The sequence below is a fragment of the Podarcis cretensis genome (genome assembly GCF_951804945.1).
Source record: "Podarcis cretensis genome assembly, chromosome: 1".
Lineage (NCBI taxonomy): Eukaryota > Metazoa > Chordata > Lepidosauria > Squamata > Lacertidae > Podarcis > Podarcis cretensis.
The window spans coordinates 99,877,488-99,900,715 of NC_137170.1; the positions used below are offsets into that span (position 1 = coordinate 99,877,488).

General features: G+C 41.5%; 1 protein-coding gene across 4 annotated transcripts in view; it reads left to right on the forward strand.

The window, feature by feature from the left end:
- The first annotated feature begins 421 nt into the window (after positions 1 to 421).
- THSD7B (thrombospondin type 1 domain containing 7B) overlaps positions 422 to 23,228 on the forward strand; it is a 452,267-nt gene continuing 429,460 nt past the window's right edge. The window contains exons 1-2 of one of the 4 annotated variants that reach the window (XM_079993004.1): positions 17,564 to 17,637; positions 18,923 to 19,052. The gene's annotated coding sequence lies outside the window, so the exon portion shown is untranslated. Of the gene's footprint in view, positions 478 to 17,563; positions 17,638 to 18,922; positions 19,053 to 23,228 lie in introns of those variants that run through there. The other 3 variants (XM_079993009.1, XM_079993003.1, XM_079993005.1) reach the window with 3 other exon arrangements.

The window sequence follows — 23,228 nt, forward strand, 5'->3', positions numbered from 1 at the left end:
TAATTTAATTTTCTGCTACAGCAAGGGATAAGTCTCTGAATAAACGCTAATGAGTAAGTCACAAGTACCAAAATAGTGACTCACTCTTTATGCTCGTACAAACCTGGCGACAAACTCATGCATGAGAAGAGCCTCTTCTGTTTAATGGAAATCACACTGCTGACTAACTTGGCCCACCTACAATGGAAAATAGGACAATTTTGCACATGGCAATTATGTTCTCAGTGCAGTCTCTGACAAGAGATAGTAGTTTCAAAGGAAATTCTAAACCACAGAGAGTACAGCATACTCTCTTACTGCTCTATCCTGCCTACCTTAACTTTTGATCTCATGTAAATGCGGATTCAAATGGGTACTCAGCTGTTCCAGTTAGAAAGTACTTATTGGACTGCTTTTAGGCCACACCAGAGCAGATGTGCATGGGACAAACAGGTAGAAGATTATGTAAAATAAGCATTACTTGCTGAAATTGAGCAGGTAAGAGCCATGTTTCTATTGTTTAGAGAATTGTTTAGAGTTTAGCAAAGAAGAAGAGGAAGAGAAATAGGAAGATTTACTAATAGAGTGTATGTAACAGAGATAAAATCAGTTAAGATGAACTATAAAATCAGAAAACCTATGTAAAATGCTGACTGATTTTTTATATATATATAACAAAGTCTTCACCAGATGCCTGAAGTTCAACAGGGATGAGACATGTCAGATCTCAGCTGGGAGGGAGTTCCACAGAATTGGGTCCACAATACTTAATGCACAGCTCCTGCTAGATATGAGGCATATGCCTGTGCAATGGGGGACCACTAACAGTGACTCCCCAGAAGACCTCAGCAATTGAGCAGGGACATAAGGGATTAGGTCCGTGTTGTATCCCAGACCCATGTTGTTAAGGGCCTTGTGAATTAATATGTGGAAATGAGCCTGGTAGCATATGAGCAGCCAGTGATCATCCCACCCTAGCTGTGCTTAGTAATTATTTTGTTTTTCTTTTGGCACCATTAGTTTTTCCATGGCCAAGAGGCACACTTTGTAACGTGCATTAAAATGCACATCTCATTGAAAACAATGCAGTGGAGAGAGCAAGCAGCAGCCATGTTCAGATGAACATTCCAACAGACATATAGATGACAGCATCTGATTTATGCCCCAAGACAGTTTTACATGTCTAGAAGCCTGCATCCGAATATCTATCTTTTGAGCCGGTTTGGGGCAGCTATCCAGGACAATCTGATGCCAAAGCCCAGCCATCCTATATGCCACCTAATCATACCAGCTTGTGTTAAGTAAAAGCAGCTTAATCATAATCTTAATCCCAGGAATGATTTATGTTTGCCCAATTATGGCTAAGCATATAACGGTTAAAAGTCCCTTGCAAGAGCAAAAGCCTGCATTTGCAAGTCATTTTTCCGTATGACTGATGAGTCTTTTCAGTTTGCCTCCGTAGTTGTGGAATTGCCAGCAGCAATTAGAGGTGGTGAAAAGGATCTCTGTGCATTGAAAAGCTTTGCCTGCTACCTCGCTTGAGTATCAACCTATATAGGCCAATTGAAAAATTGGCAATTCTTGGTTTGGAGTCGCCCCCGTCCCAGTCACTTAGAAACAGGGCTGGTTCTACCATCCAGCACAGTGAAGCAAATGGCTTCACTGGGTAGGGGGTAGAGAGAAATAGATAGGAACATGGATTTGGTCTCTGAATGGTGCAGCAAAGCTTTTAGAAGCCTTGTTCCACTGCAGGCAACAAAATATTCGGAGCCAGCATGGCCAGAAAATAAAGTCTTTGCTTGCAATGGGAATGATGCCATTTCACAAACATCCCTCCCCACACGGGCAATTCTAAAACTTCTCGAACAACCTTCAAATAATTATAACACACACTTCTGAATTGCACAAAGGATTCCAGCTGCACAACTCCATTTATCTTTTGGATTTGTGCATTTTAATTCTCCAGTGTCATTTATGAAATGCAGCAGACTGAAGCTAGACCACCTCCTCCCCCTGCTCCACTCTTACATGTAATATAGATGCGTCCCATCTTCTTGGGAAGCATCGCATTATATACAGCATAATTACATAGTACAGAAAGAGCAAAGGAATACAGTGAAATGGTAATTCCTCTCATGACATCCCTTTTGCTGCAAGATAGCAACAAAAGTTCCAGTAACCCTTACAGACTAGCAAAGAACTGTGAAGGTGGACTACTGGGGGCGGCAGATCATATTGCACTGTTATTGTTGTTGTTTATTAGACTTGTTAGCCATTGCTACCCAAAGACCTCCAAGCAGCTTAAATGCATGTAAAAATGTAGACATAAATGCATTATACCTTTGAAAAATATCATACAAAACACCTACTATTCATTAGTGTGTGTGTATACAAAATACACACATGAGCAGAAACATACACAATCACCCCACAGGAATCTCTGGCAGCACGCAACATCCATTAAAATAAGGACCACACATTCCAAAAGTCTGTTACGCTCGTGATATAAGTAGTTTCATCAGCGTTAAAGAAGACAATTCAAGCTCTTGCGGTTGATAGATCTGTGATTGTTTTAAATGACATTTGAGGATTTTAGCAATTTTCACTACTACCATGCCCCATTATTAACCTCCGTCAGGACAAGTATTATCACTAGATCAACAGGGCCAGGGATGTCAACTTGAATAAAATATTAGGGGGAGGCAAGTACGCCCTACCCCACATAATCAATCCCCTATGCACCCCCTAAATCTGTTCCAGGGGGTTCCCCAACCCTCTGGATTGTGGGTGGGTGGGGTGCACGCATAGGGGCAGGAGAGGGAAGAAAGTTCCATTGCACAAATGTAAAGCTTTGTGCTGATAGGATACATTAGTTGTATACCGCCCAAAGTTTTTGACCTCTGTACCATATTGTAAATATGCAAGATCAGAAGTCCACTTCTGTATTATAGGCAGATGTACGGTATACAGCTGTGCATGCAGACACGCAAGCTTTGTAAAATAGAATCCCCAGTGTGTGACTAAAGCCATAGCAGCCCAATTAGATTTTGCCAAATCATTGTAAAAGGGATGTTAATAATGGATGTCAGCAGGTGTCATCCCAAATCATTATGCTGCCTGAGAGGGACAAGATGATGACCATTCTTTGTCCAATGCACAAATGCTGAATGTACTGGCAACTGACTCTTACTTCCACACATGAGGTGGCAGGGCAGGAGAAGCAGCCCAGGAGAGACCATGTGGCAACAGGGCTGAATAGTGGGGAACTCAAGAGGAACAGCTGCTGCTTCCCCTTAGCCAGGCCAGACTTTATGAAGGCCGTTATTATGAAACCTTCAGGGCACAGATACACATCATCATCTAAAGAATGGCCCCAGAAGACTATTATGTTCAGAGCCTAAAATTATTCAACTGTACCAATGTATCTATACTTTCTGGCTCTGTGCATGGTGATTCTGACTGCAGCAACATGTCCATCTGGGTTTCAAATCTTGGGAAACCTCTGGGGATTATAACTAAGGGGTGATCTCACAACAAGCGCAGAACGTTTTTGTTTGTTTGTTATTGTTGCTTTATGTCAAGAGGACATGCTGAAGAAATAGGTGGATTCAGAAACATTTGCTTTCAGGGGGCATAGGAATGTATTCACATGTTGAGAAATTTAAGGTTGGTTTTTCAAAGTAATTATTATTATTATTATTATTATTATTATTATTATTATTATTTATTTGTACCTAGCCCATCTGGCTGGGTTTCCCCAGCCACTCTGGGCGGCTTCCAACAAAGATGAAAAATACACTAAAATGTCACATATTAAAAACTTCCCTGAACAGGGCTGCCTTCAGATGTCTTCTGAATTTCAGGTAGTTGTTTATCGCTTTGACATCTGATGGGAGGGCGTTCCACAGGGCGGGCGCCACTACCGAGAAGGCCCTCTGCCTGGTTCCCTGTAACTTGGCCTCTCACAGTGAGGGAACCGCCAGAAGGCCCTCGGAGCTGGACCTCAGTGTCTGGGCAGAACGATGAGGGAGGAGACGCTCCTTCAGATATACTGGATCGAGGCCGTTTAGGGCTTTAAAGGTCAGCACCAACACTTTGAATTGTGCTCGGAAACGTACTGGGAGCCAATGTAGGTCTTTCAAGACCGGTGTGGCGTTTCTGTAGGCCATTTGATCATTCCTCTATTTTTAATCCATTGTTCATTAAAAATATGCTACAAGCGTCAAGATGCCTCACCTCTACTTCCTCCTTTATCAAGCAGTTTTACTTTAAAAAAAGATCAGGCTGCTCCACATTTATTTAGGTTGGAGTTTTCAAATGAATTCAAGGTACCTGCATTCCTAGACCTTAGCTCCTTTTAAAAGATTGAGCTGTTCTTCAATTATCCAGGTTGGTGTTTTCAAATGACTTCGTGCCATCCACATTCCTAAGCCTCAGCTCCCAGACTTCACAGTATTACCAGGGATGAGAAACATGCATAAAGCCCTTCAGATGTTGTTATGCTTCAGCTCTCATCAGCCTCAGCCAACATGACCAGTGGTCATGGATGACAGTAGCTGTACTGCATCATCTTCTGAAGGTCCACACATTCTTCATCCCTAGGAGAAAGGAAGAATCAGCCATGATCCAGTCAGCCACAGACTGGCATCATTCTGCCTACCGTAATTGCTGAATAAGAATAAAAATAACAGGGTTATTGTGAGGATAATGTGGTGCAGGTCCCACAAGATATGATCAATTTTTAGCTTTCCCCCTCATGCCCCTTTAGTGATCTAAAACAAAAAGGATCCAAACAATCACAAAATATATATCAAATGATCATTTATATTAAGCCAAAAGTCAAACAATGAGCACTCCAACTTCCCTCTTTTTTCTTCATGGGAATAATGCTTGCCAAAATCTTCACCGTGTGAAATTTTATTTATTACAATTGTGTATTTATATGTGTCTGTGCTAGCCTTCTGCTTGACAATAGGCCTCCATGGTGCATAAAAATAAGATAAAATTAAAACACAATAAATGTAAGCAATACTTATTAGAGGAGATGCTAAAATGCCCCACCAAAGCATGAGATATGCAAACAGCAAATGAATTCAATGATAATAACACAACAGAAATTAGATAGAAGACCCTACCCAATGTACAACCGGTATCAGGTTTCAACGAGAGAAGCATTTCCATCCATTATCTTCTAATGTGTCCAGCTGTCACTGACACACCCCTCCTGTTCCCACTAGAGGAGTTAGAGAAAGATGATGCTACCCAGTCTATGAATTCCCCACTAACCATAGTTAAATAGGAAAGGTGACAACACTGCTTTAGTCTCAAACCTGAAGCGATGACCTCAAAGGGATTAACCCTTTGGAGGTGGCTTGCCAGTTCTAGGCAAATGAGAAATGGCACTTGAGAAGTGTGCTTCTAACCAGGATGCTTCTAATAGCACTGGATTATCCCATCTCTAGTTCATAGGTTTTCTCCTTGCCTGCAGAGCTAAACACCACCACCATCTCTTTCTGTATTGATTAACAAAGGCATTAGGAGTGAGGACAGGAAATGATGATATAAAATGAGCTCCCCCCTGCCCTTAGAAGTTGCTATTGCTATTCTTTAACAAGTCTGCATCAGCCATGGAGGAAATAGTTCCCTCTACTAGAAGTGGACTATTTAGATACTAAGGTCAACTAGCACTGGATATTTGCAGTCTTCTGGGTTCTCTTTGTCCAGATAGCTGGACAGTCTGAAGCTCCCTGCTCTTCCTGGTACCAGTGGCCCTGGTGATTGATGAAAGGGAGATGAAATTATGTAAAATGTCGTTACAAATTAAACTGATGTGAACATGCCCAAAGTGGCACAAGAATGCCATCATTTCTGCTGGAAATTGTGTAGATAGCTAATTCTGCCCCAAAGATTCAGCAGATCTCTGGCGATTAGGATATGACATATTTAGTAAGCTTCCCTAAGCTTCTCCTTTTAAACACTGCCTCTGCTAACATAATTTCACTACTGAGAATGTTCAAGTCTGCTTTATATGCTTTTTTTTAAAAGGTAATGTTCATAGATTGCATGCTGGAAACTTAATTTATACAATTTTTTGCTATACTTACCTTGGATTTTATTTTATTATTACTTTTAAATTAAAGAACAAGAACTTGTCACTAATCTGTTTTGAATAAATTGTATACATCCTGGTATTAAAGGTACTGCAGGGGATCAAAATACCATATCGAACATATCAGAGGAAGAAAAAAAATGTCACTTTTTCTTTTGAAACCTACAAACCTAGAGAAAAATCAAACAAAATAGATGTTAGGTCTTTGATCTCTTTCCATGCTTAGAATCACAGGAGAATGGTCCTTTCGTTTTGTCTTGAAATTATTCACCCACTGTAACTTCAAGGCAAAGGAATGCTCAAGAGTTTCCATAACTTATCATGGCTACCTAATTAGAAAAAAATAACCTCTCTTGCACAAGATTTTTAGATGATGCCTCTAACATTAGAAAGAGGCAACATCATAGCCTGCAATCCTTGCTATTGACTTTTGCCAGACCTAACGTTGCTATAGAGCGGCTAGTTCCATCGTTTGTGTGTATGTGGTGTGTGAACCTCAGATGAAATCTGCTAAGTAATGATTTACTGTGCTTTCAGCATATGCCTGTGTTATTGAAACAAATTGAAGAAGCAGAGACATGTAATTTATTTGTTGGAGCCAACTGAGTAAATAGGGAAGTGTCTCAATGGAATGAGTGATGCTTAGGTGTAACTAGCATTGTATTTAAAAATCTAATATTTACCCCCTTGTGACACCTCCTTACCTCAAATGCATGATTAAAGATCATACTAAGTGTCTTCTCCCATTTACTAGGACAGGAATAAATAATATTGCTTACCATATCAGGATCTTATGTTTGTTTGTTTTTTAATTAATTAAAATGGTCGGCATGCAGCATTACTATTAATGTTGTCTTTTTTTGTCTACCTCTCCTTCCAGAGAACTGGTCCTGTGCCTCATGAAAAGGGAACAGTGATGGAAGGAGAGAGGCAATGTTGGGTAGGAAAGAGAGGGGGGGAGCAGTGATGATTCACCCCACCCTCATTGTTCATGCCCCCATTTTTGAATTTTGAAATAAAGCTCTCCTGTTTACATACCTCCCTGTGCCTCCCAGAAAATTCAAGTTTTTTAAAAAAAACCAATAAGAAATTGTAAGTACAATTATACCTTGGGTTACATACACTTCAGGTTACAGACTCCGCTAACCCAGAAATAGTACCTTGGGTTAAGAACTTTGCTTCAGGATGAGAACAGAAATCATGCTCCTGTGGTGCAGCGGCAGTGAGAGGCCCCATTAGCTAAAGTGGTCTTCAGGTTAAGAACAGTTTCAGGTTAAGAACGGACCTCCAGAACGAATTAAGTTCTTAACCCGAGGTACCACTGTAGTGTAAATATTCGCTGGGTGAACTTTTTCTTTTCATTACTCATTCCAAAGCATCTGTTGGAGCATATTGTCATTAACTGCTGGTTTGTTTGCTTCCTTCGGTTTACAATGCAGTATAACAAATTGTACAATAAAAAATAACAGCATTAACTCAACATCATAGCAACCTATAGAAAGTAGTAGTGTCAGCAAGAAGGTTAGTTACATTCAAGTTCACCTTTTGCTTAAATAAACCCAATGTAGGTCAACCAAATTCTTTGGGAATCCTAGAATCAGCCCCCCCCCCGAACACCCTGCCTCATGCTGTCACCCAACCAGGCAAAGCTAAGGTTAGATTAAGAAGTAGGGCATCCCCAGCAGATCTTAAAATACAGACTAGGCAGTAATTGCTCATTATATATCAGAAATATATTAGAGAAAAGAAGGGGTGGGCCTTCTTAGGGAAGGAATTCTTCAAAGACCTTTCTTGTAGCTATCAGATTTGCAGAATAAAGGCACACATTTGTTATCATTTCATTATACTGTTCATTTTCATTATAAAACACCTCTCATTTTGGTACTCATTTGTTAAAACCATATTTCTTTCATTATTCATTCATTAGTCGTGCACCTATCATCATTTTCATTGTATGTTTTCTTACCTTAACTCTTCTTTTGGGGGGGGGGCACCATTCTGAGCGGCAGGGGAACTGATACTAGTGGGCATTCCTATTGGCTACCATCTTACATTCCCAGAATGTTCCTAGACATTGCATTCTTCCTGGGCATGAGTGAAAGGGAAACAGTGGCTTCACCCACCGAAAAGGGGAACTCGGATTAGTGTGCATCCTTTTTGTGCCACAAATGGCCCCCAAACGATACAACATTCTTGGAAAATTAAATGGCTGCCAATATCAGCCCCATTGCTGCCACCAGGGAGCACCAGGTTAGACCTCCCCTTCCAAAATGGGTATGAACAGGCATGAAATGTGAGCAGTGTATGCTTTCATTATTCATGGCATTCTCTTCAGAATGAATGAAAACGGAACCCAATGCCCCCTTTCAGTTAATATTTTCAAACATTGTAAAATGAAGGCACGCTTCTGAGGCAGAATGCAGCTGCTTTTGAATATATTAATACATAGGGCAGTTTATGTGGGCAAAAGCTCTCCTTATACATTTTGCCTAGCACTCAGCAAATGTTAGTTCTAAACACATGTGGAGGGACAGCTGTAGCAGAAGCCATTTTTATGATTTTCATGACACAGAAAGGTACCTCACGGTTTCATTTGGTGGCCTTCATTCCTTTCTGACAGCTTCTTTAAACCTTATGAATTTTCTTGACATCCTCCAGCTTCCTTGCTCTCTTCCCTCACTATATCAGTTAATGCCCAAAAGATTGCTCAGCCACGATCAACCATGAGCCTCAAAAGAGAAGATTTCTGCCATGTTGACTACTGCCAGTCAAACTTCTAAGCCAGTCATATAACAAAAGGTTAGCCAAATACAGTGCATTTTGCTGGAAGAATGAGCAAACAGGCTGCTGATCACGACAGCTTTGTATATTAGCCTCCTACTGTGAACCAGGGAGGCAAGATTATATTAAATGAATATGTAATCCCAAGCATTATATACAGATTAAAAGTGACTTTAGCTTGGATGTCAGAACGATGATGGATGGAAGTTCCTTGCATATGCATTTCCCAAGTAAACTCTATTAAAACAGCAAGCCTTTGTGGAATTGAATCTGCTAGTTTTGAAAGAGACAAAATCAATAATTCTGGCAAACCTGACAAATTTTCTTGCCTCCCCCCACACCCTGACTTTGGTAGGCCGGTAATGGGTCTGCAAAAGTCTGACTTGAAAAAACATGCTAGTCTCTGTTGAGGTAATCAATTAAAGCTTCACTCTCCTGGGAGTAAGCCCTACTGAGCATACTGGGTCTTACATCTGACTAAGAAGAGAGGGCTACCTATGGCTACTAGCCATGATGACTATACTCTGCCTACACAGGAATGCTTCTGAATACCAGTTGCTAGAAACCTCAGGAGAGGAGATGGCTCTTGTGCTCAAATCCTGCTTGTGGGTTTCCCATAGGCATCTAGCTGAGAACAGGATGTGGGACTAAATGGGCTATTGGTCTGACCAGCAGGCTCTTCATATGTTCTTATGAGTAAACATGTTTAAGCTTTCACTGCAAATATATTTTCCTTTGCTAAGATAAAGCCACTTCTGCCCTGCAGAGGAGGTGGAATTGAGGGCGTCACGGCCCCACCATGCGTGCAGTGGCTGGAATCCCCAGCTACGTCGCCAATCGGCCGGCTCTGGGGCCATGGCCTGCCCTATTTAATGCAGGTGCGGCTGGGGATCTCCTTCTTTTCCTGCCTATCAGCTGTTCCTGTTTCCCACCCTCCTGCCTTTTAAGGTTTTTGTTCCTTGACCTTGCTATGGACCTTGGTTGGTCGCCGTTGAGGGGCCTGGTAGGAATTTTCTCACTTGGCAAATTGGCACCAGCCACTTGGTTTCAGCCTACCTCGTAGCAAATCGTCACAACTTTCTTGGTATTGGTGGTTAGGCACTGGTATTGGTATTGTTTTGTAGATGGAAGAGGGGAGGAAGCACCATCACCTGCCCCACATATTGAAGGGTAGTCCGATAAAGGATTCCGGGGGGCGTGGTCCTGTCTGAAGCCTATGGAGGTGAGGGCCTAAGGCATGCCCCCAAGTGGTGACCCCGGGGGAGTTCCTAGTTGATGTGCATCAGCAGGACTCCCCCTACTAGTGGTTAACCCTTCCCGGACTTCAAGCGGACGGGCTGAAGCCGGATATAGTTGGTTAGGACCAATGCCTAAGCCAATACCGCTCATCACCTGTAACCAATAAAGTTAACCTTAATAATTGTGTCATGTGTCTTTATTTCCACTGGGGGGGATGGGAACTCGCCACACAATGCATGTAGATGCCATGCTATGGGGTAAAGGTATTATACTGGTATGTTTGTTTTGCTTTGCATTTCCCCATCTGAAAAGCTTGTGGCCATGAAACCATTGTTTCTTTAAAAAAATAATTGACTCATAAATTACGCTAAAATAAAACTGTGCAAACTTAAATGCATACTAAACAGAGTGAATCTGTTGTGTCCAAGAGATACCCTGCTGGGTGGGAGAGATTTTTCCTCCAATCCCAGGAAGGCTCCCACTGTTTATCAATAAAAGCAATTGGGAGCACAGACAGTTATTGTAATGAACACCAGGCTTTCTGCCCTAATAATTGCTAGAGCTGGCCATGTTCTTGCATATCATGTGCTTTGTGAAAAGGGAGCTAGGACTCATATAGAGCCAGGACGCCCAATGGCTTTTGGTGTTATATAGTGGGAGCATACCTGGGTTTGGAAGACAATCTATTCCATCCAACAGGATAACTCATAGAGCAGGCTGGAGAGAAACTTAAGAAAATTCCAGCGCAGCTTCCTTCAGTAGCAAGTATTGTTGCAATGATTGTACTGTTTTCCCAAGGTAGACATCATCATCATTGTCACTGTCAATTTCATAATCATAATTATAAATTATATTTATAGCCCACCTTTCCCCCGTCACCTGATATGTACAAGTGAGAACGCTGCTTTGCCTGTTTTTTTTTTTTTGTTTGTTTTTTGTTTGCCTTAATGGAATCTGGAAAGTTCAGGTTCTAGCAAGCAAAGCAAGACAAGATCAAGTAGTGGAAGTTCAAATCCAGCTTTTAGTAAGGCAAAGCAAAATAGTGTTCTGATTTGAACATACTCAGGTGGCAGTATTTTGGACAATTCTGAGTGAGCAACATGCCCTGTAAATGCTAGAGATAAACTGATGGTTTGGTTTTTTAAAAGTAATTTATTTCAGCCCATCCTTTCCACAACTCTACTGCCTGAGGATAAACGTTACTTGTCTTTCTTGGGCTTCGCACCTGGCATGTGGGGGCCATGCAATTCCTCCTGAGTTAGGCTGAGTAAGGATCCTGGATTCAGCTCTGCAGGCTCCTTCCCTCCAGCCTCAGCATCAGGAGACTGGTCCAGTTCCCCAAGCTCAGGCCAGCTTCACCTTTGACATCAAGGCCTGCGTTATGACAAGCAGTGGTCAAGTTCCAGTAGCTAAGTGCCTTGCATCTCTATCTGAAAGTATCTTAGATAGCAAAATGAACTCTGCCTGCATACATACCATACATTTAAAGCACACTGTTTCCCTCAAAGAACCCTAGGAACTGTAGCTTACCCCTCACAGAGCTACAGTTCCCAGTGCCCTTAACAAATGACAGTTCTCAGGATTCTTGGTGGGGAGGTTGCATACTTTAAATGTATGGTGTGTACACAGCCTCTATCTGGCTCCTTGGCGAATTGCTGCTAGCGCAGAGGTAGGCAATGTGGTACCTTTCAGATGTTTCGGACAACAATCCCCATCCGCCCTAGGCAGCATGGCCAATGGTCAAGGATGATGGGAGCTGTAGTCCACAGTCACCACAATGGCTATGTCTATGCTGGACAATACTGGGCTGACAGTTGAGGACAGCTTGATGTGTTTATTTGCGTGTAATATGAAATTCAGCCCATGTATGTACAGAACTGAAAATGCTCAAATGATGCCATCTGACTGTGAAAATGCATAGTCTTCCCCCCAGCAAAAAAGAAGAAGAGAGATTTGCTTAGGTAGTACCACAGAATCAGCTTTATTTCCAATAGATGTATGACAAGAGAGAATATGAGATTATGGCAAGTTTGATATATGAGAAGTGTTCTGTTTGAAAGTAGGATGCTACTCTGAAAATAAAGGGGGAAATAGTGGTGCTGAAGCAAAGGAGCTGGAAAAATAAATTGAATGGCCATTAGAAATCATTTTTCACATCTTACTTACAAAGCTGAAATAATTAGTGCTTTGTGGGTTATCTGTCCCTTATAGTTTGGGTTATTTATTTATTTATTTATTTATTTTTAACAGATGACAGGTAATTTGACAGCTCGTGTAGGAAGGTGTAATTTTTTTCCTCCCCTGACACATTCAAACTGCTAGTTATCTGCAAAGAAACACACAAAGGACCTATTTTTATACACTTGGCTCAGAAGCTCTCCATAATAAGAGTTCTTGTTTTGTACTCCTGTGAGGGATTGGTCTGAAGGGGAAACATGCTGCAAAGTCTGTGAGTCCACAGGAGGACATTTGGCAAAGCTTGTCCATCAGATTCATAACCCGGTGAGTCATCCAGGCCTAAGAAACCACTTTAGCTCTAGTGGTCCAAAGAGTATCACCAAAACAGAGAGCCTAAAGCAAGTGGGGAGTGCTTTGAACATTGCTTATCTGTTTCTTTTAAAAAAAGAAGTGGTACATGACGCCACCTGCCCAGTTCATCCAGGAGTATTCTAGTGTTCTTAGTACCCAGTACCAGAGGCTACCACCTTCCCAGACCCTCCAAGTGTCCCTATTTTCTACGGACAGTCCTGGATTTACAGAAGCCATCCCAGTTGATCCCAGATGTCTCCCTTTCTTTAGAACGTTCCTGTTTTCATTGGAGAAATGTTGCAGGGTGTGGAGTTATGTGACCCCCAAACCAAGGAGATAAGTAACTTTGCAACCTTTATAAGACATCTGTACACTTTTATTATGTTTTCATATATGTTGGAAGCCACCTACAGTGGCTGGGGTAAACCAGTCAGATGGGTGGGGGGAAATCATCATCATCATTGAATAGGACAACCCTATTTTAATTGGAGAAATGTTGAAGGGCAAGCCTCCCGTTGATCCACCCAGAGCCAAATGGGTCCTTGTGTATCATTGCTTCAGGAAAATGATACAGTACAGTGCCAGTGGGTGAGGTGGTTCTCAGGTGGCCACAGCATTGTGACCGATGTTGGAGGACCCTTCCCACTGTTTCCTTTAGGTGCTAGGAAGTAGCAGTGGAGCTGAGTGCTGCAGGGTGGCCGAGCTGGTACCCTTCAGGGATGATGGGAATTGTAGTCCTCCAACAACTGGAGGGGACCAAGTTGGATGCCGGCCTGTGTAAGTGGTTGAGGATTGGACGATTACTTTGGAATGAGCACAGGCTATTCATGTCTTCTCTCTCCTCTATCTCACTTCTATGGTAGCTATGACAGCAGTCTCTTTCTTGAGCCAGGAATGGAGATTGGACAGAAGTTGGAAGCCAGTGTCTGCAGAAGGTCACTTTGACCTCTTGCTCTGAAGGCATGGACAGCCAGTATGCAAGCTGGTTCAGTGACTCTGTGTTGCCATGAATATAAAATATGATAACTAGATGTGGCCTGAACAACTTGGAGAAAGGATATGGTACAAATGTATGTGCATTTTGTTTAAAAGACATCCATTCAGGTCCATTGTTTCCTCTTCCCCATTCTTCCCATTCCAGAACAGACCTCACTCATTGAATGGATGAAGTACAAGCAGGACAAAGGGTCACGGAGGAGGCACCTGTTGTGGTATATAAAACTGAATCGACCCTTTGGGCTCCCACAATATTTTTCTCTAGAGATGCAGCAACTCAAAATTATAGTTCTAACAAGAGACCTCAAAGGTCAGTAAGTCCAACTCCTGTTGACCTCATAACCTGATTCCTCATATAAGCTTTCACATCACTTAATGGACTTCCAACAAGTTGTGGCATTAAGCTTAATTAAATTAGAACGGGAGCCATTAAAGCCATGAACACATTTAAGGTTGTAGACCTATTGAAATTCATGGACCTAAATTAGTCATCGGTGTTAATTTCAATGGGTCTACTCTGAGTGGGACCAGCACTGGATATTACCTTTATGTTCCTTGGCCTCATATTGTATTTTCGCTCTTTTTGATGTGTATTTCTCTGTGCTTTTTTATTATTATTATTAAGGACTAAAAAAATAAATAATGCACCATAATTTATTAAAAAATAATCACTTAATGAGAAGGCATATCTTTTTATTACTATATGCCTCAAAATAGGGAATAGCTGGAAGTACTGCCAAAGTGCAAATCACTATTATGTATGTTCCTGCTGCCAGTTTTGGAAGCTTTTCCATTATGAATGAGCTAAGTAGCAATTACTGGAGGAATTACGAGGGAGCAGCTTTTTAAAAATTAAGAGCCTTGCCCTGCTCCTGTTGAAATGAATGGCCAGGCTCACTTTGACTAAATTGGCTGGATGATGCAACATATATTCATTTATGATAATGATATGTAAACATAAAGGCAATCTTTCAGCTGGAGAGTTATTGAACATGGACTGCTATTGCAACTACTTTCAGGAGTCTAATATAAAAGGAACTGGCTGTAAAAAACTACACACACATGCACACAAAGACCCTGGCATTTCTTGGTCCAATATTTGTCACCACTAACCCCCTATTAAGTATTTTATGCCTACACATATTTCCCCCCTCTTGTGTGCCTGCACATTTTCCTTTCTGTACTGTAATATCCCAAGCAGAGCTGAAAGCATTAATTGAGAATAATGAAGAACTCAAAAATTAATTATAGATTACAAAACCGGATCTTAATATGATTGTAAGCGGAGCTGTCACCCATGAAAATGCATGGTGATCATTCCATTATTGTTAAAATCTATGTAACTCATGTCATGGCAACAATTCACCGTAGGTAATTTTTCCTCAACTGCTGTGTTACTGGTTTTTTAAAAATAAAAAATGCTATTAATTAAATATCCAAAGAAATTATCTGTATTTAGTAACTACAGTAATAATTTAAATGAGTTCACTATTCAAACAAAAGCACAACACTTCAATCAACTAGACATATACTGACTTGGAAATAAGTCCCTTTTAAATCAGTGGGCCTTATTGCCATGCCAATATGCTAAGGACTGGGGTGTAAAAGGCAAGCAACCCTGATATTAAATTAAATCAAATATGTAAGTGTGCAGTACAGTAGTGTTCATTTCTAAACAGCAATCTCCCCTTCCCTTTTCGGAGTAAAATTGGGGGGAAAAACATTTCAAAACAGTGGAGAATTTCAAAAGGAAGCCAGTCATCTAAATAACAATAATCTAAATAACAGTGTATGACAGTCTGCTTGTGATGGGCAGGGAGAACGTTCTGACTGTTAAAAATATTCCTTTCCTTGGTTTCTTTGGCAAGAGACGGGTGGAGATAAGAAAATACACTTGTCTGATGTTTTCTGTATTGGCCCCTTCTCTCCGGGAGATAATGTATTTGTGGAACCATGAACAAATGGATCGCTGCGCCAGGCTTAGTTCCTGCTGTGTACCTTAGCTGGGTGCATCATCTGGTATCACGGACTCCGAAAGACATGGTTCTTTCTTGCTGAAAAGAGGCGCATTTCACAAAAGGAGAGCCAGCTCTGCTTCATGTCAACGTGTTTCCTATTCTTTCTCCAGCTGATTTAGGGTTCAGTTTAACGTGATTGTATTCCAATGGGGGAATGCAATGAGTTGAACAAATTGTTCCCAGCTCCTGTGTACACTGTAGACCTTGCTTAGACAAAGGTCAGCAGTTACTCTATTGAAGAAAACTGACTGATCAGCATTTAATGCGGCAAGTAAAAACAAAGGAAGCTTGGGGATTGGTGTGTCATAACTCAGCACTGGGTGAGTAAGCAACATTTGCAGTTCATAACGGCCTCAAGCTCAGTTGCTTCCCTGCCCCTCTCCAACGTTTTATGTCCCAGACACTGCAGAAGGCCTAGAACAAACCCTCAGGGTGTAGGGAAGATGGTAGTGGGTTCTTTGGGGGAGATTCATATACCCTCCTGTGGATTTATTTTTGATTCAGATTTGTCATGGCCAATGGCTAGTACAATAAAGTTATTTGGATCTTGGAATACCCTCCAGAATTTTCCCAATGAAAATAGGGGTGTCCTCCATACCCTCCAGCATTCCTCCCGTGAAAATAGGGACGTTCTGAGGAAAAGCAGTACATTCCAGGATCAAATCAGAAACCAGGGCGGCTTCTGTAAATCCATGACTGTCCCTGGAAAATAGGGGCACATGGAGGGTCTGGAGTCAGATGCATGTTATGGGAGTTCCCAGCTTCACAAATCACCAGACATACTGGGTGAAAGGGTAAATTGGAAAGGAAAGCTAAGATGATGATGAATGGGAGAAATCAACAATAAGAAGTTAGGGTTCTTGTCATCTCTGTCCACCTCTTCCATCCATTTATTTGTTTGCCTTCTTTCTCTCCCCACTGTCCAGTTATTTCTTCATTGGGGTCCAATTTATGAGAAAATAAACTTTCCCCTCCGTAATTATGTTTGATGATTTATAGATTAAGAACTAGTATTTGAAAAAGAGTTACAGAAGAGCTTATATCCACAACTGCTTTCCCTTGAGTCCAGCATAACTGTTCTGGTTGCAATATGGCAACATCCTTATGAATGTCTACGTGAGGGGAGAATTAATGTCATAGACCGATAAATTCAGAAGTCTATGCGGTGTGCATTGAGTTGTAATCATGGGCCCAAAATAAGAGGCTAACGCCTAGCTGTCTCAATAGGAAGCAAAGAAGCTTATTTAAGTCTTGTGAAGATTAGTGAAGAATATTTTGTATGCTAGTAGACAAGTAATTATGAGGAAGTGGGGGAATGTAACCTGCCTATTACTGTCAGCCTGAGTAACAATGATGCTTAGCTTAGCTGCCAGAAAGTGGATTGCATCCAGAGAATGTTTGATCGCGTTTTGTTATCTTTTATGTCCCAGTGATGCAATTTTTACTGATTCCTGTTATTCATCCTGTGTAGAAATATATAAACAGATCAAAGATGGATTTTAAAGCAATACTGTTAAGCAGATGAGTTTATTTCCTTGTTTGTTATTTATGGTTTTTTTATATACTGCAGGAAGGGAGGGGGGAAAGAAAAAGGTGGACTAAGAAAACCAAGGAGGAATTGCTCTTTTTGATCATCCTGTGTCAGTATCACACAGGAGCACGTTTCTACAATGTTTAAGAATTCTTTGCTCATTGGTCCTTCTAGTTCTTGACTTTATGTGAATAGCTAGACAGGGAAGGTCAAATGTGGTTTCCAAGGCTGTAAAATGAGAAAGCTGCCATCACACTGCAGTTCATACAGTCACCCATAGCAACTCCAATATGACGACAGAACAGGCAGATGAGAAATCAAGCAGCGCAGGTGGCAGGTGGCCCAGGCAGCCCAGGGAGGCTATTTAATGGAGGTTGGGAGGTACAACAGAGAGCAGTTTGGCTAACTTCTCTCTGAAGCACCTGACACTCCTTTAAAAGGGGTTGTGGGTTGAGGTGAGTGGTGAGGGAAGAGGTAAGCTGAGAGGGGAGGAAGGTTAGGTAAGCTGAGACAGAAGGTTTGGACAAGATGTAAAGGGATGGGTGAGGTGTAAAGAGAGCAGGGGCTGATCAGGCATGGGGAAGGTATGTGGGGTCAGTAAGCAGAGCAAGCATATGTGCCCCTAACACACTCAATTTGGGAATTTCACTGGGAGTGTAGGAGCCACATCCCAGACCTTAAGAGCTTTCCCATGCTAAGAAATATGCACAGAGCTGCCCCCCCCATTCTGTAAAGTGAATGCACAAGCATTAAAGCACACATGAAGATCTCAGATTGAATGACAAGGATTTGTTGTTCTCATCATAAAACTGACCCAGTTAATTGTCAAGCGCTACCTCACCAGGCCTGCTGAGCCCTGAGGCCCCATCTGCACTATACATTTATAGCAGTATCACAGCACTTTGTACAGCCATGGGTTCCCAAAAATAATCTTGGGAACTGTAGTTTCTTAAGTGTGCTGAGGGTTGTTGGGAGACCTTCATTTCCTTTCCAGAACTATAATTCCCAGAGTTCCCTAGGAAGACGGATTTACTGTTAAACAATTCTGAGAATAGTTACTCTGTGAGGGCACAATTCTCAGCACTCTTAACAAACTACCGTTTCCAGGATTCTTTGGGAGAAGCCATGACTTTTCAAAGTGGTATGATGATGCTTTAAATGTATACTGCAGATGGAGCCTGAATCTTGACTGGAACCAACGAAGGACTAATCTTCTAATAATGTACAGTTGTACCTTGGAAGTCGAACGGAATCCGTTCCAGAAATCTGTTCGACTTCCAAAATGTTTGAAGCCACTGCAGCAAATCAGAAGCCTAGGAAGCCCCATCGGACATTTGGGTTCGAAAAGAACATTCGCAAACCAGAACAATCACTTCTGGGTTTGCAGCGTTCGGGAGCCAAAACGTCCGTGTTCCAGGGCATTCGGGATCCAAGGTACAACTGTATTGTGACAAAGCATGAAGACTAGCGATATATTACAAGTTTGTCTCCTATGACTGAGCACTCAGTTAACATTACAAGGCCTTTCTAGCCATGGTAGACGTAAGTCAGCTGGGTATTAATAGAGATGGGCCACTGCTGACTGGATATCTGTGTAAGTCAGCTACCTGGGCTAGAAAGTAGATCTCATTCTTGACTGAAAAGACTTGAGGGATGGAAATATGTGGGTGTTTCTTTTTTTTATTCCCTGTAGCAATTTACATCTCCAAGAGAAATGTCCTCCTCTGCTCTCTTTTACAGATTTTTATCTCTAGCAATTTAAATCTCCTAGAGAAATGTCCACTTTCTCTGCTCTCTTCTAGGCTAGGACTTTGGCAGCCCCCCATAGATGCATGCAAAAGTTCCCAGACACAATTTCTCGCACCTCAAGGTAGGATTGGGAAACTCTTTAATCTACAATCCTGCCTGAACAGCCTCTGCTAGTCAGTAGCTAGATGAGCCAATAGTCTTACCTGGTATAAGAAAACTTCCTGTATTCCTGAGACCCATCAAGGAATAACTGTACTGCACTGTAAAAAAATGAAGAAGTGGGCATAATAGCACTGATCTACTGTTATGTTTTGGAAAGTCCATTGTCCATCTGTTCTCTATGTGATCAAATGCCTATTGAGATATCATCACCATACTTGGCATGATGGTTCCTGAGATAGAGGAGCTGGTTTTCATCTGTGTTTGGATACCATTGGGCACTATTTTGAGTCAAGATGTTGATCCAAACTATTCCAAACTGTACTGATTTGGACACTTCAGATGATATCGTCACACAATTTAGCGTGGTTGTTCCTCAGATTGAGAAAGATATTTTAATCTATAATCTGGAGACTATTGGGTGCCATTTTCAATCATGATGGCAGGCCAAAATATTCCAAACTGCACTGATTGGGATGCCTCTGGAGATATCATCATCCAGTTTGACATTATAGTTCCTGATATGAAGGAACAGGCTTTCGTTTAGATACTGTCAGGTGCCATTTTGAATCATGATGGGGTATCAAACTATTCCAAACTGCACTGATTTGGACACCTCTGAAGCTATCATCATATAATTTTTTTGCCTAGAGTATCCTGTTTCAAAGGTATTGAAACAATAATAAGCATGCCTCCTTTGAAGTAAACCACCCTGTGTTCAGTGAGATATACACAAAGGAAATGTGCATAGTGGGATAGGGAACCAAGGACCTGTGCCATTGTACTACAACTATTATAATACTGTACATGACCCTTGATTATGTTGGCTGGGGTTGATGGGAGTTGGAGTCCAATGTCCTTCAGAGGGCCACAGGTTCCCCAGCCCTGGTGTATAGCATTGCAACCTAAGTCGGTTTTACAACTTCTCATTCTGTTTTGTTCAGCCTGAAGCACAAAGTGCTTCCACTACATATCCAGTTAGCTTTTCAACAAGTACCATCCACTTCATCACTGCTAGAGAAGATTAAAAGCAGGTCATTTATTTCTCACATCTATACTTTTCTCCTCCTAGCAAAGTGAAAAGGCATGCATTTGAGCACAGACATCCTCAGAACCACATTGTTGCCTTTAAAAATTGAATATTTAGAGCATTTAACAAACCTGTGAGCTATCTGATAAATTCTATTGATCGACATACCAAAATTTATTTAGCCTGCTAAACGAGAAATATATCAAATGTGCATAAAATGTGATAGGAACATAGGCAAGGAAATTGTGGTCATGCAATATTTTTTTAAAGCAACCTGTGATTTACTTCAATTTCAGTATGATTTTATTTCTTCCTTGTCAAAAAGGTCAGGCTCATTTCTGTATCTCCCAGTGGTAAATACAGTTAATGTGCTGAGGCTGCAATGCATCCAGCATGGAGGTCATTTAATGGTGACATAAATTATTTTACTAGCTTTTCCTTCAAGTGGGCTATGAATCCATGTAGTATAAATGAATATCAGAGCTGTGATGCTGTTTCATCCTGCCAAGCAGGCTGAACTTTAGTGTTTCTTCTCTCAGTTGGGATGCTGCAGAGTGACAAAGATGATAAGCACTTTTGGTGGAGACAGTAGGATATTGCTATTTTTTTTTCTTCATCTTATTTTTTAAAACTGATCTTCCATACTGTGTATTGAATTCTAGTATGCAAATGGATTTTTTAATTTAAAAAGTATTTACTTTCTTTTAAGTAGGAAAAAAAAGGAACGCGGGTGGCGCTGTGGGTTAAACCACAGAGCCTAGGACTTGCTGATCAGAAGGTCAGCGGTTCGAATCCCCGCAACGGGGTGAGCTTTCGTTGTTCGGTCCCATCTCCTGCCAACCTAGCAGTTCGAAAGCACGTCAAAGTGCAAGTAGATAAATAGGTACTACTCCGGCGGGAAGGTAAGCGGCGTTTCCGTGCGCTGTTCTGGTTTGCCAGAAGCGGCTTAGTCATGCTGGCCACATGACCCAGAAGCTGTACGCCAGCTCCCTTGGCCAATAAAGCAAGATGAGCGCTGCAACCCCAGAGTCAGCCACGACTGGACCTAATGGTCAGGGGTCTCTTTACCTTTACCTTAAGCAGGAAAAAGTTTGCAATTGAATGATTATTATTTTTAAGTAACACTTTATTTTAAGCAGGATAAGGTTTGCAATTTGTATGGGTGTCAAGTTTCCATTTTTTTTAAAAAAAATATTTAGATTTTCAAACATAACATAATCTAAAAGTAAAATATCGACATACCAAACGATCATATATTAGCGGCCTCAGTAACACGTATCACACATCTAAATTAACTTCAAGGGGGGAAAGCTTTAAAACAGCTTTTAAAGATAGCTGTGTTAGAAACTTTTCCATATGCTTCCATATGCTACCACAAAGGCCTAATCTGAAATGGGTCACCATTTAACAAGACTTATGAAAGCTTCTTTCAGTTCAGTTGAGCTGTAAGGTCCAAGTGGCTCTGCAAGATATCATGGGTGTTCAGGGGGTGGTGGATGTTGGCCTTTGTCTTTTCTGCTGGTTTCACTTAAGTGCCCACACATAATAGAGATTTCAACTGAGTGTTGGAACAAGGGACAGAAAGGTCACCTTCTGGAGGAGTTCTTCTGAACAGTTGGTAATAAGGGTTGAGCAGTTTGGGGATAGGAGCATGACAGGCTGCTGTGCTTGAGACTAAATAGAACTCTCAAAAGTACCTTGTAGTTTGGGATGTCATGCTTGTGAAAGTTATTAATAGGGATGGAAGTTGTAAGATAGCTATTTAAAAATCTACGTTCTAACCCAGGGTGACTGCTTTTAGGAGCTCTGAGGCTGGATCCTGAGCGACATAATTTGTACTCTATTGGAGAAGATGTCAGTAATGAGCTTGGTTTTCTAACACACCATGTTAAATAATCTTTCTTGTATGGGCATATCAGTGCTGTTTTTGTTTACCTCCATTTAGTTTTTGGTTTTTTAGAGTGTCCCTTGCTGGGATTCTTGCTTCCTATGTTTATTGCTGTTTTATTATGATGGTGGTTTGAGGCATTTTGTGGTTTTGTATTGGGTTGTTTGATATTTTATGGTGCCTTGAATTCTTAAAAAAAGAAAAGCAGGATATGAATTTTTTTAAAAAATATGGTGGCCCTAATATAGTTGGCAATCACAGAAAAATCAAAGGGTGATTCAAGCTACTTCATAGGTACCAACCAGCACCCATAGTGAGCTCCCTATTTGCTATAGATGGGTGTTGGTTGGTACCCAGGGCGCATGGATCATTTACAACGTATCTGCTTGGAAACAGAGGACCAGGTCAACTAATTATTTGTCCTGATCCGTAACAATTTATATATTCAGGAGGCATTGACCCAAACAAGAAGGTGGAAGCATGCTCAGAACTACCCAAGATGGTTTCATGCTTTTGATTATGTGGTTGAGCTTTCTGGTAAATAGAAATAACTGGGGGGGGGGGGGAGGGCAGAATTCCATCCCTCTTATCTGCTGGACAAATTACAGCCACATGCTGTGGCCACACAGCAAGGTTTGTTACACTTTTCCCTCCTTGCCCCTTACGTATGAATCTGACATGCACCATGTTCACCCTGTAGCCATCCCAAACCATAGGAATTATTGCAAATCCTATTTAAATTCCCTCACCTGCCCAGACAAAATGCTATTTGGGTCAAATTAAAGAACATGCCTCTGATCACACAGATGACACCAAACAGTGTGGAGCACAGGTGAAAAAGAGGAGACCCAGGGCCAATGAGGAGCTCTCCTCCAAATTCCTACTCAGCCCCCCTCCAAAAGGGTGAATAGCAATGCCCACCCTGCAAAGGGTGGGATGGCAGGTGCCAACCAAAGGAAAGTGGGGGCAGGGCAGAGCTGGCTTAAGTAGCCTGCTCTCTGCCTCTTCCCTATTGGACAATGCAGCCCATGTGTTTGCCTCCCCCAGCCAAACCATCTCTCCTGTTCTTCCAGCACCATTATACCAACTCCTGCCACACTATCAGTTGTCAGTGGGAGAGTGGTATAAAGAAAGGGATCTACAGGCAACTCTTTGGCAATCTCTTCAAGGGTTACTCACTTGGTATCAATTGTGTGAAACAAATATTTTCTTTTTTTTAA